Here is a 23,034-nt window from a genome sequence, read left to right as displayed (position 1 = left end):
GATTTTGCGGAGCACTCTGGGCAACAATGCCAGAGGTGGGAACACATAAGGTAGCTGGAACTGCGACCAATCTTGAACTAAGGCGTCTGCCGCCAGAGCTCGGTGATCGTGAGACCGTGCCATGAAAACCGGGACCTTGTTGTTGTGCCGTGACGCCATCAGGTCGACGTCCGGCATCCCCCAGCGGCGACAGATCTCCTGAAACACGTCCGGGTGGAGGGACCATTCTCCTGCGTCCATGCCCTGGCGACTTAGAAAGTCTGCTTCCCAGTTTTCCACGCCTGGGATGTGAACTGCGGATATGGTGGATGCTGTGTCTTCCACCCACGTCAGAATCCGCCGGACTTCCTGGAAGGCTTGCCGACTGCGTGTTCCTCCTTGGTGGTTGATGTACGCCACCGCTGTGGAATTGTCCGACTGAATCCGGATCTGCTTGCCTGCCAGCCACTGTTGGAAGGCTCGCAGGGCAAGATAGACTGCTCTGATTTCCAGAACATTGATCTGAAGGGTGGACTCTTTCTGAGTCCACGTACCCTGAGCCCTGTGGTGAAGAAACACTGCTCCCCACACTGATAGGCTCGCATCTGTCGTGACCACCGCCCAGGATGGGGGTAGGAACGACCTTCCTTTTGACAACGAGGTGGGAAGAAGCCACCACCGGAGAGAGTCCTTGGCTGTCTGAGAGAGGGAGACATCCCTGTCGAGGGACGTCGACTTCCTGTCCCATTGGCGGAGAATGTCCCATTGTAGAGGGCGCAGATGAAACTGCGCGAAAGGGACTGCTTCCATTGCTGCCACCATTTTCCCCTAGGAAATGCATGAGGCGCCTCAAGGAGTGCGACTGGCTCTGAAGAAGAGATTGCACCCCTGTCTGCAGCGAGCACTGCTTGTCCAGTGGAAGTTTCACTATCGCTGAGAGAGTATGAAACTCCATGCCAAGATATGTTAGTGATTGGGTCGGGGTTAGATTTGACTTTGAAAAGTTGACAATCCACCCGAACCTCTGGAGAGTCTTCAGTGCCACGTTCAGACTGTGTTGGCATGCCTCTTGAGAGGGTGCCTTTATCAGCAGATCGTCCAGATACGGGATCACAGAGTGACCCTGTGAGTGCAGGACTGCTACTACTGCTGCCATGACCTTGGTGAAGACCCGAGGGGCTGTTGCCAGCCCGAAAGGAAGCGCTACGAACTGCAGGTGTTCGCTTCCTATAACGAAGCGTAGAAAACGCTGATGCTCTGGCGCAATCGGTACGTGGAGATAAGCATCTTTGATGTCTATTGATGCTAGGAAATCTCCTTGAGACATTGAGGCGATGACGGAGCGGAGAGATTCCATCCGGAATCTCCTGGTTTTTACGTGTTTGTTGAGCAACTTTAGATCCAGGACGGGACGAAACGACCCGTCCTTCTTTGGCACCACAAACAAATTGGAGTAAAAACCGTGACCTTGTTCCTGAAGAGGAACGGAAGTCACCACTCCTTCCGCCTTTAGAGCGGCCACCGCCTGCAGCAGAGCATCGGCCCGGTCGGGCGGTGGAGACGTTCTGACGAAACGAGTTGGAGGACGAGAGCTGAACTCTATCCTGTACCCGTGAGACAGAATGTCCCTCACCCAACGGTCTTTGACCTGTGATAGCCAAATGTCGCCAAAGCGGGAGAGCCTGCCACCGACCGAGGATGCGGAAAGAGGAGACAGAGTCATGAGGAAGCCGTCTTGGTAACGGTTCTTCCTGCTGTCTTTTTTGGGCGTGATTGAGTCCGCCAAGAATCTGAGCCTCTCTGATCCTTTTGAGTCCTCTTGGACGAGGAGAATTGGGACCTGCCTGAGCCTCGAAAGGACCGAAAACCAGACTGACCCCTCCTTTGTTGGGGTTTGTTTTGTCTGTGTTGAGGTAAGGATGAATCCTTACCCTTGGAGTGTTTAATGATTTCATCCAAACGCTCACCAAACAATCGGTCACGAGAAAAAGGCAAACTGGTTAAGCACTTCTTGGAAGCAGAATCTGCCTTCCATTCTCTCAACCATAGGGCTCTGCGTAAAACCACGGAGTTGGCTGACGCCACCGCCGTACGGCTCGTAGAGTCTAGGACAGCATTAATCGCGTAAGACGCGAATGCAGACATTTGAGAGGTCAATGGTGCCACCTGCGGAGCAGATGTACGTGTGACTGAGTCGACTTGCGTAAGCCCAGCTGAAATAGCTTGGAGTGCCCATACGGCTGCGAATGCTGGCGCCAACGATGCTCCAATAGCTTCATAGATGGATTTCAACCAGATCTCCATCTGTCTATCAGTGGCATCTTTAAGTGCCGCTCCATCTTCTACTGCAACTAAGGATCTAGCTGCAAGCCTGGAGATTGGAGGATCCACCTTGGGACACTGGGTCCAGCCCTTGACCACGTCAGGGGGGAAAGGATAGCGTGTATCTTTAAGCCGTTTGGAAAACCGCTTATCAGGATAAGCGTGGGGTTTCTGGATTGCGTCTCTAAAGTCAGCGTGGTCCAGAAAAGAGCTTAATTTACGCTTGGGATATCTGAAATGGAATTTCTCATGCTGTGAAGCTGACTCCTCCGCAGGAGGAGCTGGCGGAGAAATATCTAACATCTTATTGATGGACGCTATAAGATTATTCACTATGGCGTCACCATCCGGTGTATCCAGATTGAGAGCGGTCCCAGGATCAGAATCCTGGTCAGTTACATCCGCCTCATCACCCATAGATTCATCGCGCTGGGATCCTGACCAGTGAGATGAAGTTGAGGGCCCCTCATAGCGAGCCCGTTTAGGTTGTCTGGGACTGTCGTCCGAGTCAGAGTCGTCACCCTGGGGTGCGTGTGACACCCCCGGAGCACGGAAGTGTTCCAGCTGAGGGGGACCAGGGAGCAATGATTCAACAGTGTCCGTGGTCTGAGTTACTGGTCTAGACTGCAATGTTTCAAGAATTTTAGACATAGTCATAGACAATCTGTCAGCAAAAGCTGCAAACTCCGTTCCTGTCACCTGGACAGCATTCACAGGTGGTACACCCTGGGTCACGTCTAGCAGAAGCCCCGGCTGTGCAAGTGTCACAGGGGCCGAGCACTGCACACAATGGGGGTCAGTGGAACATGCCAGTAGAGCAGCCCCACATGCGGTACAGGCAGCATATAACGTCTGTGCCTTGGCACCCTTGCGTTTTGCGGACGACATGCTGTTGCCTCCTTGTAATCTAGGAGGGTATATAGCCGAGAACACCAGCGACCGTACAGTGTCAGTATTTGCAAACACAAAATACCAGGTACACAAACGGCACAAGTGGGGGTGAGCCCTTGAGGGCTGCTTACCGCCCGCTGAACAGCGGGTATGAGGCCGTAGAATCCCGTGTCTGGGTCTCCCCGTCTCCCCTCTGCAGCTCAGCGTGCCGGCAGGAATGGCTGCCGGCGTCCTGTGAAGAGGGGCGGACTGTGGGCGTGCCACAGACAAACGTGCGGGAAACTGCGTCCCCCTGTGCCTAGTGTGAGGGCTGGAGTATGTAAAAAAGACTCCAGCCCTCAGCGCTGATGGTCTGTACAGCGTCCCGCCCTCCTCCTGACTGGCAGGTGCGGAGGCGGGAACGAAACGAACTAGGCCGCAAAAGCCGGGGACTGTAGTAATAAGCGCGGCCGTGATATATGCATGGCCAGCGCGGAAGTCCCCGGCGCACCACAAGTCCCAGCCGTGTCGCAGTGCGACTGACCCCAGCGGCCGGCGCAACCGTTCGCCCTGGTCTACCCACTCAGCCGAGCTGTAGTGAGGAAATGGCACAAGCGCAGCAGCGCTGATGTCCCCGGCGCACTAACACACCCAGCAATGCTGCGGTGTGCGCGCGTATGCACGGGGACACAGAGTACCTTGACGGAGCAGGGCCATGTCCCTGACGATACTCAGCTCCATATCCAGCGGCTTCTCCAGGGGCTGCGGATGGAGCACGGTCTCAGTGCCTGGAAACCGGTAAAGTCCCACTTCACCCAGAGCCCTAATGGGGATGGGGAAGGAATCAGCATGTGGGCTCCACAATGGGTACCTCAACCTTAACAAACACCGCCGACAGAAAGTGGGGTGAGAAGGGAGCATGCTGGGGGCCCTAGTATGGGCCCTCTTTTCTTCCATCCGACATAGTCAGCAGCTGCTACTGACTTAACAGTGGAGCTATGCGTGGATGTCTGACCTCCTTCGCACAAAGCAAAAAACTGAGGGACCCGTGCTCCCACGGGGGGGTGTATAGCCAGAAGGGGAGGGGCCTTACACTTTTAAGTGTAGTACTTTGTGCGGCCTCCGGAGGCAGTAGCTATACACCCAATTGTCTGGGTCTCCCAATTAGGAGCGAAAAAGAAAGAACAATCCAACATGTGTACACAAAAGAACAACCAGCCCGAAGGGAACAGGGGCGGGTGCTGGGTCTCCCAATAGGAGCTAGAAGAAAAGGAATTTACGGTAAGTAAACAAAATTCCCTTTGTCGCTCCATTGGGAGACCCAGACAATTGGGACGTCCAAAAGCAGTCCCTGGGTGGGTAAAAGAATACCTCGATAAAAAGAGCCGAAAACGGCCCCTTCTTACAGGTGGGCAACCGCCGCCTGAAGGACTCGCCTACCTAGACTGGCGTCTGCCGAAGCATAGGTATGCACCTGATAGTGTTTCGTGAAAGTGTGCAGACTAGACCAGGTAGCTGCCTGACACACCTGCTGAGCCGTAGCCTGGTGCCGCAATGCCCAGGACGCACCCACGGCTCTGGTAGAATGGGCTTTCAGCCCTGAAGGAATCGGAAGCCCAGAAGAACGGTAGGCTTCAAGGATCGGTTCCTTGATCCACCGTGCCAAGGTTGACTTGGAAGCCTGCGAACCCTTACGCTGGCCAGCGACAAGGACAAAGAGCGCATCTGAACGGCGCAGGGGTGCCGTGCGAGACATGTAGAACCGGAGTGCCCTCACTAGATCTAATGTGTGCAAATCCTTTTCACATTTGTGAATTGGATTAGGGCAAAATGAAGGTAAGGAGATATCCTGATTAAGATGAAAAGGGGATACCACCATAGGGAGAAATTCCGGGACAGGACGCAGAACCACCTTATCCTGGTGAAAAACCAGGAAGGGGGCTTTGCATGACAGCGCTGCAAGCTCCGACACTCTTCGGAGTGATGTAACTGCCACTAGAAATGCCACCTTCTGCGAAAGACGTGATAAAGAGACCTCCCGCAGCGGTTCGAAAGGTGGTTTCTGAAGAGCCGTTAGCACCCTGTTAAGGTCCCAGCGGACGCTTGTATGGTGGGACTATGTGGCAAACTCCCTGCAGGAACGTGCGGACCTGCGGAAGCCTGGCCAGGCGCTTTTGAAAAAATACGGAGAGCGCAGATACTTGTCCCTTGAGAGAGCAGAGTGACAAACCCTTGTCCATTCCGGATTGAAGGAATGAAAGAAAAGTGGGTAAGGCAAACGGCCAGGGAGTAAACCCATTATCAGAGCACCAGGATAAGAAGATCTGCCAAGATCTGTAATAGAGCTTGGCGGACGTTGGTTTCCTGGCCTGTCTCATAGTGGCAATGACATCCTGAGATAATCCTGAAGACGCTAGGAGCCAGGACTCAATGGCCACACAGTCAGGTTGAGGGCCACAGAATTCAGATGGAAAAACGGCCCTTGTGACAGCAAGTCTGGGCGGTCTGGAAGCGCCCACGGTTGACCCACCGCGAGATGCCACAGATCCGGGTACTGCCCTGACTAGGAGATCGTCTAAGTAGGGAATCACCGAGTGGCCCTGAGAGTGTAGGACCGCCACTACGGATGCCATGACTTTGGTGAACACCCGTGGGGCTGTCGCCAGGCAGAAAGGCAATGCCACGAACTGAAGGTGCTCGTTCCCGATGGCGAAACGCAAGAAGCGTTGATGTTCGGGTGCGATCGGCACATGGAGATAAGCATCCTTGATGTCGATCGATGCTAGGAAGTCTCCTTGTGACATCGAGGCGATGACCGAGCGGAGAGATTCCATCCGAAACAGTCTGGTGCTCACATGTCTGTTGAGCAATTTGAGGTCCAGAACGGGGCGGAATGATCCGTCCTTCTTTGGCACCACGAACAAGTTGGAGTAAAAGCCGCGACCATGTTCCTGAGGGGGAACCGGGATCACAACTCCCTCTGTTTTCAGAGTGGCCACTGCCTGAAAAAGTGCGTCGGCCCGAGCGGGGGGCGGAGAGGTTCTGAAGAAACGAGTCTGAGGACGAGAGCTGAACTCTATCCTGTAACCGTGAGACAGAATGTCTCTCACCCATCGGTCTTGAACATGTGGCCACCAGGCGTCGCAAAAGCGGGAGAGCCTGCCACCGACCGAGGATGCGGTTCGGGGATGCCGAGAGTCATGAGGAGGCCGCCTTGGAGGCAGTGCCTCCGGCGGCCTTTTGGGGGCGTGACTTAGACCGCCACGCATAGGAGTTCCTCTGGCCTTTCTCCGGCCTGTTGGACGAAGAGGACTGGGGCTTGGCGGAGGGACGAAAGGACCGAAACCTCGATTGAATTTTCCGTTGCTGAGGTCTCTTAGGTTTGGACTGGGGTAAAGAGGAGTCCTTTCCCTTGGATTCCTTAATAATCTCATCCAATCGTTCGCCAAACAATCGGTCGCCAGAAAACGGCAAACCGGTTAAGAACCTCTTGAAGGCCGAGTCTGCCTTCCATTCGCGCAGCCACATGGCCCTGCGGACTGCCACAGAATTAGCGGATGCCACCGCTGTACGGCTAGCAGAGTCTAGGACTGCGTTCATGGCGTAGGAAGAAAAAGCTGTCGCTTGGGAAGTCAGCGACGCAACCTGCGGAGCAGAATTACGTGTCACTGCATTAATCTCAGCCAGACAAGCTGAGATAGCTTGTAGTGCCCACACGGCTGCAAAGGCCGGGGCAAAAGACGCGCCCGTAGCTTCAAAGATGGATTTCACCAGGAGCTCTATCTGCCTGTCAGTGGCATCCTTCAGCGATGAGCCATCTGCCACCGATACTACAGATCTAGCCGCCAATCTAGAGACTGGAGGATCCACCTTGGAACACTGAGCCCAACCCTTAACTACGTCAGAGGGGAAGGGGTAACGTGTGTCAGTAAGGCGCTTAGTAAAGCGCTTGTCCGGAACCGCTCTGGGCTTCTGGACAGCATCTCTGAAGTTAGAGTGATCGAAAAAAAGCACTCCATGTACGTTTGGGGAACCGAAACTGGTGTTTCTCCTGCTGAGAAGCCGACTCCTCTACAGGTGGAGGCGGGGGAGACAGATCTAACACCTGGTTAATTGACGAGATAAGATTAACTAAGGCGTCCCCTTCAGGTGTATCAAGATTGAGAGCAACGTCAGGTTCAGAGCCCTGAGCTGCGACTTCCGCCTCATCCTCCAGAGAGTCCTCGGGCTGGGAACCCGAACAGCGTGAAGAAGTCGGGGAAGATTCCCAGCGAGCCCGCTTAGTCGGTCTGGGACTGAGATCCGGGCAGGAGTCCTCCGCGTGGGACCTAGGGCCCAACCTGGGAGCGCGCTGCGGCGCGGACCGAGAGGGGCCTGGAGGCGACGGGCTAAAGGGGGCCGGGGCCTGTGTAAGGACCGGTCTGGACTGCAAAGCTTCTAGCAGCTTGGCAGACTATTTGTCCATAGACTGAGCCATGGATTGTGAAAGTGACTCAGTTTCCTCAGCAAACGCAGCAAACTCTGTCCCTGCCGCCTGGACAGGGGGAGCAGGGGGGTCTACATGAGCCGAGGGGCCCACTAGTGACCGAGGCTCCGGCTGAGCAGGCGAAACAGGGGTTGAGCATTGCTCACAGTGAGGGTAGGTGGTACCCGCAGGCAACATAGCCGCACAAGAGGTACAGGTCGCAAAAAAACCCTGTGCCTTAGCACCCTTGCTCCTTGTGGACGACATGCTGTTGTCTCCTAGGAGAGTGATCACTGAGGGTATATGGGAAGGGGTATACAGCCCGACCGAACAGAAATATGTATATAAATACGTATCTATTCCGGCACCCTGGGGGGGGGACCAGCACCGGGTGACCGGTGTGGCTTACCGACCGCTAAAAAGCGAGTGTGTGTCCTCCAGATTCCCTGCCTTAGGTCTCCCAGAGCTGCAGAGCTCTTCTGATAATCCTCCACCGGCAGAATGCCAAAAACATAGCTGCCGGAGCTCTCAGGGGAGGAGTGGAGCCGTGGGCGGTGCTAGAAAAGTGCGGGAATCTGGGGTCCCCACAGTGATCAGTGAGGGGGGAGGAAACATACAGGATGCTCCGGCCCTCACAGCCGACGTCAGGCCGGACGTCCCGCCCTTACCCCTGACAGGCAGGCCCGGGGGCGGGATTTTTGCTACTAGGCCGCGCTGAAGTCGGGGACTAAATTTAAGACCGCGGCCGACAAGCAGGCGCGGTCGGCGCAGAAGTCCGCCGGTCTTCAGAAATCAGCAGCTGCTGCAGCGTCCGGGAATAAGGCGCTCCATGCACAGTCCCCATGGGGACACAGAGTACCTTATAGATGCAGGGCCCGATCCCTGTGGATGAATAGACTCCTGTCCAGCAGATTCCCACAGGGGCTGCGGAGGGAGCCCGGTCCCAGTGAATGGATGACCGGTCAGGATCCCACTTCTCCCAGAGCCACTAAGGGATGGTGTAGGAAAAACGGCATGAGGCTGCGGCCTTTGTACCCGCAATGGGTACCTCAACCTTAACAGTGCCGCCGACTTAGTGGGGTGATAAGGGAACATGCCGGGGACCCCGTGGGGGTCCTCTTTTCTTCCAACCGATATAACTAATCTGAGAATGCATGAGTGGATGTGTGCCTCCTTCCACACAAAGCATAAAACTGAGGAGCCCGTGATGCACGGGAGGGTGTATAGGCAGAGGGGAGGGGTTACACTTTTAAAGTGTAATACTTTGTGTGGCCTCCGGAGGCAGAAGCTATACACCCAATTGTCTGGGTCTCCCAATGGAGCGACAAAGAAAGGGTGCATTTATGGTATTGAATTCTTAAACCCATTAAAAAGGGACCCTGTTAGGTCCCATATGCCTTGTAACCTAGAAGCAGTGTGATGTGTGGCCTAAAATCCCCTTCCTACCTATCCCTGTGTTGTAATATTGTGTAAAATGAATGTCTAAAAAATGTTTTATAACTTACATTTTCCCTATGTAAACGAGCAGTGACTAGTCCCCAGAGCGTTGCTTCGCCCGTCTAGTTTGCCCTCTTTCCATGGTATCATGCCCCTGTGGACGCGAGACCATGGATTTACATGAGTGACGTCGCTGTCAGCTCCTGGAGATCCCACGAGTGCGCTTCTCATTCATACAGCCTTCTTATCCAGGTGTTTGCTTGTCTGTTTTGCAAGCGCACTGCGCAAGATCTGAGGGCTCCTGCACTTCCAACCAAGCGCAGAGTGCATCTAAAGCCAGCAAGCGAACACCCGGCTAAGAGGGCTGTGTGAATGAGAAGCGCGCACCCGCAGGATTTCCAGGAGCTGACAGTGATGTCGCTCATGTAAATACATGGTATCACGCTCATAGGGGCATGATACCACAGAAAGAGGGCAAACTAGACGGCGCAAATCAACTCCCTGGGGACTAGTCACTCTGCTCATTTACATAGGGAACACGTAAGTTATAAAACGTTTTTTATACATTCATTTTAAACAAATATTATATTATGTAACACAGGGATGGGTAGGAAGGGGTTTTTAGGCCACACACCACCCTGCTTGTAGGTTACAAAACATATGGGACCTGACCGGTTCCCTTTAATTCCATGGAGTAGTAATAAAAGAATTTAAAAGGGTGTTTACCCATGAACAAAAAGGGAATTTTGTTTACTTACCGTAAATTCCTTTTCTTCTAGCTCCTATTGGGAGACCCAGACAATTGGGTGTATAGCTTCTGCCTCTGGAGGCCACACAAAGTATTACACTTTAAAAAGTGTAACCCCTCCCCTCTGCCTATACACCCTCCCGTGGACCACGGGCTCCTCAGTTTTGGTGCAAAAGCAGGAAGGGGGAAACTTATAAATTGGTCTAGGGTAAATTCAATCCGAAGGATGTTCGGAGAACTGAAGACCATGAACCAAAAGAACAATTCAACATCAACAACATGTGTACACAAAAGAACAACCAGCTTAAAGGGCACAGGGGTGGGTGCTGGGTCTCCAAATAGGAGCTAGAAGAAAAGGAATTTACGGTAAGTAAACAAAATTCCCTTTTTCTTTGTCGCTCCATTGGGAGACCCAGACAATTGGGACGTCCAAGAGCAGTCCCTGGGTGGGTAAAACAATACCTCAATAAAAAGAGCCGAAAACGGCCCCCTCTTACAGGTGGGCAACCGCCGCCTGAAGGACTCGCCTACCTAGACTGGCGTCTGCCGAAGCATAGGTATGCACTTGATAGTGCTTCGTGAAAGTGTGCAGACTAGACCACGTAGCTGCCTGACACACCTGCTGAGGCGTCACCCGGTGCCGCAATGCCCAGGATGCACCTACGGCTCTGGTAGAATGGGCTTTCAGCCCTGAAGGGAGCGGAAGCCCAGAAGAACGGTAGGCCTCGAGAATCCATTCTTTGATCCACCGAGCCAAGGTTGACCTGGAGGCCTGAGAGCCCTTACGCTGGCCAGCGACAAGGACAAAGAGCGCATCTGAACGGCGCAGGGGCGCCGTGCGAGACACGTAGAACCGGAGTGCTCTCACTAGATCCAAAGAGTGCAAATCCTTTTCACACTGGTGAATTGGATTAGGGCAAAAGGAAGGCAAGGAGATATCCTGATTTAGATGAAAAGAGGATACCACCTTAGGCAGAAATTCCGGGACAGGACGCAGAACCACCTTGTCCTGGTGAAAAACCAGGAAGGGAGCTTTGCATGACAGCGCTGCAAGCTCAGACACTCTCCGAAGGGATGTGACTGCCACCAGGAAGGCCACCTTCTGCGAAAGACGGGAGAGAGAGACATCCCGCAGCGGCTCAAAAGGCAGCTTTTGAAGAGCCGTCAGGACCCTGTTAAGATCCCAAGGTTCCAACGGACGTTTGTAAGGTGGGACCAAGTGACAGACCCCCTGCAGGAACGTGCGGACCTGCGGAAGCCTGGCTAGACGCTTTTGAAAAAACACGGAGAGCGCCGATACTTGGCCCTTGAGAGAGCCGAGGGACAAACCCTTGTCCATTCCAGATTGTAGGAATGAAAGGAATGTGGGTAAGGCAAACGGCCATGAAGGAAAACCGTTATCAGAGCACCAGGATAGGAAGATTTGCCAAGACCTGTAATAGATCTTGGCGGACGTTGGCTTCCTGGCTTGTCTCATGGTGGCAATGACATCCTGAGATAACCCTGAAGACGCTAGGAGCCAGGACTCAATGGCCACACAGTCAGGTTGAGGGCCACAGAATTCAGATGGAAAAACGGGCCTTGTGACAGCAAGTCTGGGCGGTCTGGAAGTGCCCATGGTTGACCCACCGTGAGATGCCACAGATCCGGATACCACGACCGCCTCGGCCAGTCTGGAGCGACGACAATGGCGCGACGGCAGTCGGACCTGATCTTGCGTAGTACCCTGGGCAGCATCGCCAGAGGGGGAAACACATAAGGCAGTCGAAACTGCGACCAATCCTGGACTAAAGCGTCCGCTGCCAGAGCTCTGTGATCCTGAGACCGTGCCATGAAGGCCGGGACCTTGTTGTTGTGTCGTGACGCCATGAGATCGACGTCCGGCGTTCCCCAGCGGCGACAGATCTCTCGAAACACGTCTGGGTGCAGAGACCATTCCCCCACGTCCATGCCCTGACGACTGAGAAAATCTGCTTCCCAGTTTTCTACGCCGGGGATGTTAACTGCGGAGATGGTGGAGCCTGTGGCTTCCACCCACTGCAGAATCCGCCGGACTTCCTGGAAGGCTTGACGACTGCGAGTGCCGCCTTGGTGGTTGATGTAGGCGACGGCAGTGGCGTTGTCCGACTGGATTCGGATCTGCCTGCCCTCCAGCCACCGATGGAAAGCCAATAGGGCTAGATATACTGCCCTTATCTCCAGGATATTGATCTGAAAGGACGATTCTATCGGAGTCCAGGTTCCTTGAGCCCTGTGGTGGAGAAAAACCGCTCCCCAACCTGACAGGCTCGCGTCCGTGGTGACCACGGCCCAGGTTGGAGGTAGGAAGGAATTTCCCCGAGACAAAGATGTGGGTAGGAGCCACCACTGAAGTGATGCTTTGGTTGCAAGGGAAAGAGATGTTCTTGTCGAGGGAAGCCGCACTCTTGTCCCATTTGCGAAGAATGTCCCATTGGAGTGGCCGTAGATGGAATTGCGCGAACGGCACTGCCTCCATAGCTGCAACCATCTTCCCCAGGAAGAGCATGAGGCGCCGTAAGGGGTGCGACTGACTCCGAAGAAGTGATTGCACCCCCGCCTGCAGAGAAAGCTGTTTGTCGCACGGTAGCTTGACTAACGCTTGCTGGGTATGAAACTCCATCCCGAGGTAAGTCAGTGATTGGGTCGGCGTCAACTTGGATTTCGGGAAATTGACGATCCACCCGAACTGCTGGAGAGTCGCCAGAGTGACGGTAAGACTTCGTTGACACGCCACCCGAGAAGGGGCCCCGACTAGGAGATCGTCCAAGTAGGGGATCACCGAGTGGCCCTGAGAGTGCAGGACCGCCACGACGGATGCCATGACTTTGGTGAAAACCCGTGGGGCTGTCGCCAGGCCGAAGGGCAATGCGACGAACTGGAGGTGTTCGTCCCCGATGGCGAACCGCAGGAATCGTTGATGTTCGGGTGCAATCGGCACATGGAGATAAGCATCCTTGATGTCGATCGATGCTAGGAAGTCTCCTTGTGACATCGAAGCGATGACTGAGCGGAGAGATTCCATCCGAAACCGCCTGGTTCTCACATGTCTGTTGAGCAGCTTGAGGTCCAGAACGGGACGGAATGACCCGTCCTTTTTTGGCACCACGAACAAGTTGGAGTAAAATCCGCGACCACGTTCCTGAAAGGGAACGGGAATCACAACTCCTTCCATCTTCAGAGCGTCCACTGCCTGAAAAAGTGCGTCGGCCTGTGCAGGGGGTGGGGAGGTTCTGAAGAAACGAGCCGCAGGACGAGAGCTGAACTCTATCCTGTAACCATGAGACAGAATGTCTCTCACCCAACGGTCTTGAACCGATGAAGCGATAAGCGAAACGCGTTGAGGTGCAGGGTGGTGTGTCAGGCTTAAACACGGGAACGCTCCTGGTGGGTCATAGAACCTTTACATACCTTGGATTTATACCATCCCCCTTGCTGAAGGGACGGTTGCTCTCTTGCATTGCACATATTTGAGCAATGGCTCATGCTCATAGGACAGCCTGGTATTATAATCACTTGAGTCCTGTTTCATGCCTATAGGACAGCATATACGGTGATTTTGATACTATGCATGGATCTTTTATGAGTTCACAGTGCGTTCCTATGATATGACATTCTATCTGATGGTTATTTAATGTACTTCACGTTGCTGTTAAACTGTATTATGTGAGACGGATATACTGATACACTACAGTTATGTTGTTTCTGTGGGCTATGCCATGTACCTTTCTCAGCCTGTTCTGTACTGACACACTCCCCTGACTGGTTGTATACATGGTTTTAGCACACCTTTGCACTATGTGTTGCACTTTCTTTGTGTCCCTGGAAAAAAAACTTTTTATCAAATAGCATCTAAATAAATTTTCTAAAGATTTCTATAAAGAAAACATTGTTTGTGATTTAATTTAAATAGGATTACATGGATAATGATTATGGAGCTTCTATGTAGGTGGTTTTGTTGCTAATGGGGAATCTCCATGCTATATGCTATATGGTTATTATGGACCCAGTTATTCAATTTTTCTTTGTCTAGGTCTTGAACGTGTGGCCACCAGGCGTCGCCAAAGCGGGAGAGCCTGCCACCGACCGAGGATGTGGGTAGGTGAGGCCGAGAGTCATGAGGAGGCCGTCTTTGAGGCAGTGCCTCCTGCGGCCTTTTGGGGGCGTGACTTGGACCGCCACGCATAGGAGTTCCTCTGGCCTTTCTCCGGCCGGTTGGACTAAGAGGCTTGGGGCTTGGCGGAGGGACGAAAGGACCGAAACCTCGATTGGATCTTTCTCTGCTGAGGTCTCTTAGGTTTGGACTGTGGTAAGGAGGAGTCCTTTCCCGAAGATTCCTTAATAATCTCATCCAGCCGTTCGCCAAATAAACGTTCGCCAGAAAAAGGCAAACCAGTTAAGAACCTTTTGGAAGCAGAGTCTGCTTTCCATTCGCGCAGCCACATGGCCCTGCGGACAGCCACGGAGTTAGCGGATGCCACGGCCGTACGACTAGCGGAGTCCAGGACGGCGTTCATGGCGTAGGACGAAAATGCTGATGCCTGAGAGGTCAAGGAAGAAACATGCGGAGCAGAATTCCGCGTGACAGCATTAATCTCAGACAGACATGCCGAGATTGCTTGGAGAGCCCACACGGCCGCAAAGGCCGGGGCAAAAGATGCGCCCGTGGCCTCATAAATAGACTTCACCAAGAGCTCTGTCTGTCAGTGGCATCCTTCAGGGATGAGCCATCGGCAACAGACACAACGGACCTAGCAGCCAATCTAGAGACTGGCGGATCCACCTTGGGTGAGTGTGCCCAGCCCTTAACGACTTCAGGTGGAAAGGGATAACGTGTGTCAGAGTGCCTTTTAGCAAAACGCCGGGACCGCTCTGGGCTTCTGGACAGCGTCCCTGAAGTTAGAGTGATCAAAAAAGTATTGCGCGTGCGTTTGGGGAATCGAAATTGGTGTTTCTCCTGCTGAGAAGCAGACTCCTCTACAGGTGGAGGCGGGGGAGAGAGATCCAACACCTGGTTGATGGACGAGATAAGATCATTTACTAAGGCGCCCCCCTCAGGGGTATCAAGGTTGAGGACGAAGTCAGGGTCAGAGCCCTGAGCTCCCTCGTCCGCCTCGTCATCCTGAGAGTCCTCAAGCTGAGATCCAGAGCAGCGTGAGGAGGCCGGGGAAGAGTCCCAGCGAGGCCGCTTAGCCGGTCTGGGACTGCGATCCGGGCAGGAGTCCTCCGCCTGGGACCTAGGGGCTATCCTGGGAGCGCGCTGCGGCGCGGACCGAGAAGGCCCTGGAGGAGACAAACTAACAGGGGCCGGGGCCTGTGAAGAGCCCGGTCTGGACTGCAATGCCTCAAGGAGCTTAGATGACCATTTGTCCATAGACTGTGCAATGGATTGAGAAAGTGACAGAGTTTCTCAGCGAAAGAGGCCAATGACGGTGACTCTGTCCCTGCAGCCTGCTCAGGGGGAGCAGGGGGATCTACATGAGCCGAGGGGCCCACAAGTGCCCTAGGCTCCGGCTGAGCAAGCGTGGCAGGAGTCGAGCATTGATCATAGTGAGGGTAGGTGTATCCTGCAGGCAACATAGCCCCACAAGAGGTACAGGCTGCGAAAAAAACCTGTGCCTTAGGGGCTTTGCTCCTTGTGGACGACATGCTGTAAGCAATAAGTGTCCCTTAGGAGAGCGACCACTGAGGGTATATGGGAAAAGGTTCTACAGCCGTTCCGAATATATATATAATATATACATATATACATACATATGCACACACACACATATATACGTGTGTATGTATCACGGCACCCTAGGGGAACCAGCACCGGGTGACCGGTGTGGCTTACCAACCGCTGGTGTCCTCCAGATTCCCTGTCGTGGGTCCCCCGGAGCTGTAGAGCTGTGCAGCTGCAGCATACACCGGCAGAATGCCAAACATGGCCGCCGGAGCTCTCAAGGGGGGAGTGGAGCCATGGGCGGCGCCGGTAAAAGGCGGGAATCTGGAGGCCCCATAGTGGTCCATGAGAGGGGAGGGGAGACATGCAAAGATGCTCCAGCCCTCTGTCAGTAATCCCACCCTTACCCCTGACAGGCAGGCCCGGGGGCGGGATTTTTCGCGACTAGGCCGCGATGAAGCCGGGGACTAAATTTAAGGCCGTGCCAGACAAGCAGGCATGGTCGGCGCGGAAGTCCGATGAACAAACAACGGACGGCGCTACTGGGGAGAAATGAGACCTCTCTCCCCGTACCGTCCCCACATGGGGACACAGAGTACTTTCAAGGTTGCAGGGCCCGGTCCCTGGGGATGAAAACGCTCCGGTCCAGCAGGTTCCACCAGGGGCTGCGGATGGAGCACGGTCTCAGCAGGTGAATGACCGGTGAGGCTCCCACTTCTCCCAGAGCCGCATAAGGGATGGTGAAGGAGACGGCATGTGGCTCCAGCCTTTGTACCCGCCATGGGTACCTCAACCTTAACAACACCGCCGACATAGTGGGGTGAGAAGGGAGCATGCCGGGGACCCCATAGGGGACCTCTTTTCTTCCATCCGTCATAACTATGTATGAGAAATCTTTTTTTTTTTCTATGAGTGGATGTGTGCCTCCTTCCACACAAAGCATAAAACTGAGGAGCCCGTGGTCCACGGGAGGGTGTATAGGCAGAGGGTGAGGGGTTACACTTTTTAAAGTGTAATACTTTGTGTGGCCTCCAGAGGCAGAAGCTATACACCCAATTGTCTGGGTCTCCCAATGGAGCGACAAAGAAGAAGGGAATTTTGTTACTTACCGTAAATTCCTTTTCTTCTAGCTCTTATTGGGAGACCCAGACGATTGGGGTATAGCTACTGCCCTCTGGAGGCCACACAAAGCACTACATTAAAAGTGCAAGGCCCCTCCCCCTCTGGCTATACCCCCCCCCGTGGTATCACGGGTTCTCCAGTTTTAGTGCCAAAGCAAGAAGGAGGAAGCCAATAACTGGTTTAAACAAATTAACTCCGAATAACATCGGAGAACTGAAAAACCGTTCAACATGAACAACATGTGTACCCGCAAACAACAAAAAAACATCCCGAAGGACAACAGGGCGGGTGCTGGGTCTCCCAATAAGAGCTAGAAGAAAAGGAATTTACGGTAAGTAACAAAATTCCCTTCTTCTTCAGCGCTCTATTGGGAGACCCAGACGATTGGGACGTCCAAAAGCTGTCCCTGGGTGGGTAAATAAATACCTCATGTTAGAGCTGCAAAACAGCCCTCCCCTATGGGGGTGTCACTGCCGCCTGCAGGACTCTTCTACCTAAGCTGGCATCCGCCGAAGCATAGGTATGCACCTGATAATGCTTGGTGAAAGTGTGCAGACTGGACCAGGTAGCTGCCTGGCACACCTGTTGAGCCGAAGCCTGGTGACGTAATGCCCAGGACGCACCCACGGCTCTGGTTGAGTGGGCTTTTAGCCCTGAAGGAACCGGAAGCCCCGCAGAACGGTAGGCCTCTAGAATTGGTTCTTTGATCCATCGAGCCAGGGTGGCTTTAGAAGCCTGCAACCCCTTGCGCGGACCAGCGACAAGGACGAAAAGTGCATCGGCACGGCGTATGGGCGCCGTGCGGGAAATGTAGATTCTGAGTGCTCTCACCAGATCTAGCAAACGTAAGTCCTTTTCATACCGGTGAACCGGATGAGGACAAAAAGAAGGCAAGGAAATATCCTGATTAAGATGAAAAGAGGATACGACCTTAGGAAGAAACTCCGGAATGGGGCGCAGCACAACCTTGTCCTGGTGGAACACCAGGAAGGGAGCCTTGGATGACAGAGCTGCCAGCTCAGACACTCGCCGAAGCGATGTGATCGCAACAAGAAACGCCACTTTCTGCGACAGCCGAGAAAAGGAAACTTCCTTCAGAGGCTCGAAGGGCGGCTTCTGGAGAGCAACTAGTACCCTGTTCAGATCCCATGGATCTAACGGTCGCTTGTACGGGGGCACAATATGACAGACCCCCTGCAGGAACGTGCGCACCTTAGGAAGACGTGCTAGACGCTTCTGAAAAAACACGGATAGTGCCGAAACTTGCCCTTTAAGGGAGCTGAGCGACAAGCCCTTTTCTAACCCCGATTGCAGGAAGGAAAGAAACTTGGGTAATGCAAATGGCCAGGGAGACACTCCCTGGGCCGAGCACCAGGATAAGAAAATCTTCCACGTTCTGTGGTAGATCTTAGCAGAATTCGACTTTCTAGCTTGTCTCATTGTGGCAACCACTCCTTGAGATAATCCTGCAGATGCTAGGATCCAGGACTCAATGGCCACACAGTCAGGTTCAGGGCCGCAGAATTCTGATGGAAAAACGGCCCTTGGGACAGTAAGTCTGGTCGGTCTGGCAGTGACCACGGTCGACCGATCGTGAGATGCCACAGATCCGGATACCACGACCTCCTCGGCCAGTTTGGAGCGACGAGTATGATGCGGCTGCACTCGGATCTGATCTTGCGTAGCACTCTGGGCAAGAGCGCCAGAGGCGGAAACACGTAAGGGAGCTGAAACTGCGACCAATCTTGAACCAAGGCGTCTGCCGCCAGAGCTCTTTGATCGCGCGACCTCGCCATGAATGCCGGGACCTTGTTGTTGTGCCGGGATGCCATTAGGTCGACGTCCGGCACTCCCCAGCGGCGACAGATTTCCTGAAACACGTCCGGGTGAAGGGACCATTCCCCTGCGTCCATGCCCTGGCGACTGAGGAAGTCTGCTTCCCAGTTTTCTACGCCTGGGATGTGAACCGCGGATATGGTGGATGCTCTGTCCTCCACCCACATTAGAATGCGCCGGACTTCTTGGAAGGCTTGCCGACTGCGCGTCCCTCCTTGGTGGTTGATGTATGCCACCGCTGTGGAGTTGTCCGATTGGATTCGGATCTGCTTTCCTTCCAGCCACTGCTGGAAGGCTAGTAGGGCAAGATACACTGCTCTGATTTCCAGAACATTGATCTGAAGGGTGGACTCCTGCGGAGTCCACGTCCCCTGAGCCCTGTGGTGGAGAAACACTGCTCCCCACCCCGACAGACTCGCATCTGTCGTAACTACTGCCCAGGATGGGGGCAGGAAGGATCTTCCCTGAGATAATGAGGTGGGAAGGAGCCACCATTGTAGAGAGTCCTTGGCCGTCTGGGAAAGCGAGACTTTCCTGTCCAGGGACGTTGACTTCCCGTCCCATTGGCGGAGAATGTCCCATTGAAGTGGGCGCAGATGAAACTGCGCAAAGGGAACTGCTTCCATGGCTGCCACCATCTTCCCTAGGAAATGCATGAGACGCCGCAAGGGATGCAACTGGCCCTGCAGGAGAGATTGCACCCCTGTCTGTAGTGACCGCTGCTTGTTCAGCGGCAGCTTCACTATCGCTGCTAGAGTATGAAACTCCATGCCAAGATACGTTAGTGACTGAGTCGGTGATAGGATCGACTTTGGAAAGTTGATGATCCATCCGAAAGACTGTAGAGTCTCCAGCGTAGCATTCAGGCTGTGCTGACATGCCTCCTGAGAGGGAGCTTTGACCAATAAGTCGTCTAGGTAAGGGATCACCGAGTGTCCCTGAGAGTGCAAGACTGCTACCACCGCCGCCATGACCTTGGTGAAGACCCGTGGGGCTGTCGCCAGACCAAATGGAAGAGCTACGAACTGAAAATGGTCGTCTCCTATCACAAAACGTAGAAAACGTTGATGTTCTGTAGCAATTGGCACGTGGAGATAAGCATCTTTGATGTCTATTGAGGCAAGGAAGTCTCCTCTGGACATTGAGGCAATGACAGAGCGGAGGGTTTCCATCCGGAACCTCCTGGCGTGCACATGTTTGTTGAGCCGTTTTAGGTCCAGAACAGGACGGAACGAGCCGTCCTTTTTTGGAACCACAAAGAGATTGGAGTAAAACCCTTGCCCTTGTTCCTGAGGAGGGACTGGGATCACCACTCCTTCCGCTTTTAGGGAATCCACCGCCTGCAGCAGAGCATCTGCTCGGTCTGGATGTGGGGAGGTTCTGAAGAACCGAGCTGGAGGACGAGAATTGAACTCGATTCTGTACCCGCGAGACAAAATGTCCGTCACCCACCGGTCTTTGACCTGTGACATCCAAATGCCGGAAAAGCGGGAGAGCCTGCCCCCGACCGGCGATGCGGAGGGGGGGGGCTGGAAGTCATGAGGTAGCCGCTTTGGAAGCGGTACCTCCATTTGCTTTCTTGGGGCGTGTGTGAGTCCGCCACGAATCTGAGTTTCTTTGCGTCCTCTGAGTCCCTTTGGACGAGGTAAATGGTGTCTTGCCCGAACCTCGAAAGGACTGAAACCTCTGCTGCCACTTTTTCTGCTGAGGTTTGGATGTTCTGGGTTGTGGTAAAGAGGAGTCTTTACCCTTGGACTGCTTAATGATGTCAGCCAATGGCTCGCCAAACAGTCTCTCTCTAGACAAAGGCAAACTGGTTAAACATTTTTTGGAACCAGCATCTGCTTTCCAGTCCTTTAACCACAAGGCTCTGCGCAAAACTACCGAATTGGCGGACGCCATTGAGGTGCGACTGGTAGATTCTAGGACCGCATTGATAGCGTAAGACGCAAACGCCGACATCTGCGTGGTAAGGTGCGCCACTTGCGGCACTGCTGGATGCATGATAGCATCCACTTTTGCTAAGCCAGCTGAAATAGCCTGGAGTGCCCATACGGCTGCGAATGCCGGAGCAAACGACGCGCCGATAGCTTCATAGACAGATTTTAACCAAAGGTCCATCTGTCTGTCATTGGCATCTTTAAGTGAAGCGCCATCCTCCACTGCAACTATGGATCTAGCTGCAAGTTTGGAAATCGGGGGGTCTACCTTTGGACACTGTGTCCAGCGCTTGACCACCTCAGGGGGGAAAGGGAAACGCGTATCTTTAGATCGTTTAGAGAAACGCCTTTCTGGGTGAGCGTCGTGCTTCTGGATTGATTCTCTGAAGTCAGAGTGATCTAACAAAGCACTCAATTTACGCTTGGGATAAAGGAAACGAAACTTCTCCTGCTCCGCCGCCGCCTCTTCTGCTGAAGGGGCTGGGGGAGAAATATCCAACAGCCTATTGATGGCTGAGATAAGGTCGTTTACCATGGCATCCCCATCCGGGGTATCCAGGTTGAGAGGGGTTCCAGGAGTGGATTCCTGATCACTCTCATCAGACACATCACAGGGAGACTGATTGCGCTGAGACCCTGAGCAGTGTGAAGACGTCGAGGGTCTTTCCCAGCGAGCTCGCTTAGGGTGGCTGGGGCCATCATCTGAGTCATAATCCTCGGCCTGTGAAGCCGGGGACCCCCCTGTGGGCTGGATACATTCCAAGTAAGGGGGACCTGAGGACAGAGGCCTCGCCGTGCCCAGAGACTGAGCCCCATGCATAGATTGCAAGGTTTCAAGGATTTTTGCCATAGACACAGACATATTATCTGCAAAAACTGCAAAGTCTGTCCCTGTCACCGGGGCAGAACTTACAAGCGTCTCAGCCTGGGTCGCTACCTCTCCTGACTCCGGCTGGCGAAGCAGCACCGGGTCGGAGCATTGCACACAATGGGGGTCATCGGAGCCTGCTGGTAGATTAGCCCCACATGCAGCACACGCAGTATACACAGCCCTTTTTGCCTTGGCCGCCTTGCGTTTTGAGGATGACATGTTGCTGCTTCCACAGAGCGATCTGGGATATGCAGCCAGAAGCGACCTCACAGTGCAAGAAATACAATATCTATATATCTGTACACAGTACACTGATACACAGTGAGGCACTAGAGGGACCAGCACAGAAAAGCCGCTTACCGCCCGCTTAAAAAGCGGGTGTGTGGTCGCCAGATAGCCCCTAGTCCAGGTCTCCCAGAGCCTTGCGTCCTTCCTCCAGCCAGACTGCATGTAATGGCTGCCGGCGTCTGAGAGAGAAGGGGGGCGGGCCCTGGGCGTTCCTGGCTAAGAGCGGGAAGCCTGCTTCCCTCTGTGCCTAGTGTGAGGGCTGGAGCATGTAAATCAGGCTCCAGCCCTCGTCGCTGCTAGCGAACAGCGTCTCTCCCCTACCCTGAATGACAGGGTGGGGGCGGGAACGAATCGGAGCTGCCGGCGTCCTAGGCCCAAAAAGCCGGGGACTAAATTTATAACCGCCGCCGCCGTAAAAGCGCGGACGGCGGATCCCCGGCGCACCACAAGTCACAGCAGCGCCGCCCGGTCCAGAGGGGGTCGGCGCTGCGTTCCCATACACAAAAAAAAATCCCCCAGTAATCTGTAGGGACACCAACTCCACGTTGCGGTCCCCGGCGCACTACAACACCCAGCCAGCCCGGAGTGTGTCTGTGCCTGCCGGGGACACAGAGTACCTGTATGATGCAGGGCCTGTCCCTGATCGTACTCCTGCTCCGTCTCCATCAGGTTCTAATGGGTCCTTGGATGGAGCCCGGCGTCAGAGCTGAGAGGCCGGCAGGATCCCACTTCCACAGAGCCCTACCAGGGGGTGTGGAAGGAAAACAGCATGTCAGGCTCCAGCCCTGTACCAGCAATAGGTACCTCAACCTTACAACACCATCCAGGGGTGAGAAGGGAGCATGCTGGGGACACTATATGTGTCCTCTTTTCTTCCATCCGAAACAGTCAGCAGCTACTGCTGACTAAAATCTGTGGAGCTATGCATGGAATGTCTGACCTCCTTCGCACACAAAGCTAAAACTGGAGAACCCGTGATACCACGGGGGGGGGTATAGCCAGAGGGGGAGGGGCCTTGCACTTTTAATGTAGTGCTTTGTGTGGCCTCCAGAGGGCAGTAGCTATACCCCAATCGTCTGGGTCTCCCAATAGAGCGCTGAAGAAAGTTAATTTTAATCAATAGATCTTGGAATAATAATTTCCACAATTGGATGTTTAAAAAAAAATTAAAAAAAATGCTGAGAATCATATATATATGCCCCTGCTATGTATTGTGTAATGGCCAGGTCTGACTGTACAGGGACACTGTCTGATCATATCACATCTCCTGGGCCGGGGAGGAAGCAGAAGAAAGCTGACAGACAGTGCAGCATGGAATCACAGCGGATTCCTTTTGTGACGTAAAATCTTTCCCTGCCTGTTTTTAAGTAATGTCAAAGAAAGAATAATTTGCCATCCTGTGCTATAATGCCTGTATACTCTTATGTCCTCCCCAACACAGGAGATGTGGTATGATCAGACCATATCCCTGAA

General features: G+C 53.8%; 1 protein-coding gene across 1 annotated transcript in view; it reads right to left on the bottom strand.

The window, feature by feature from the left end:
• Positions 1 to 23,034, bottom strand: part of LMNB2 (lamin B2) — a 134,472-nt gene that overhangs the window by 4,832 nt on the left and 106,606 nt on the right. The window lies entirely within an intron of this gene.

The sequence above is a fragment of the Anomaloglossus baeobatrachus genome, chromosome 1, assembly GCF_048569485.1.
Source record: "Anomaloglossus baeobatrachus isolate aAnoBae1 chromosome 1, aAnoBae1.hap1, whole genome shotgun sequence".
Taxonomy (NCBI): domain Eukaryota; kingdom Metazoa; phylum Chordata; class Amphibia; order Anura; family Aromobatidae; genus Anomaloglossus; species Anomaloglossus baeobatrachus.
The sequence above is the reverse complement of the archived record's forward strand: the minus strand, read 5'-3'. Positions and strand labels throughout refer to the sequence as shown.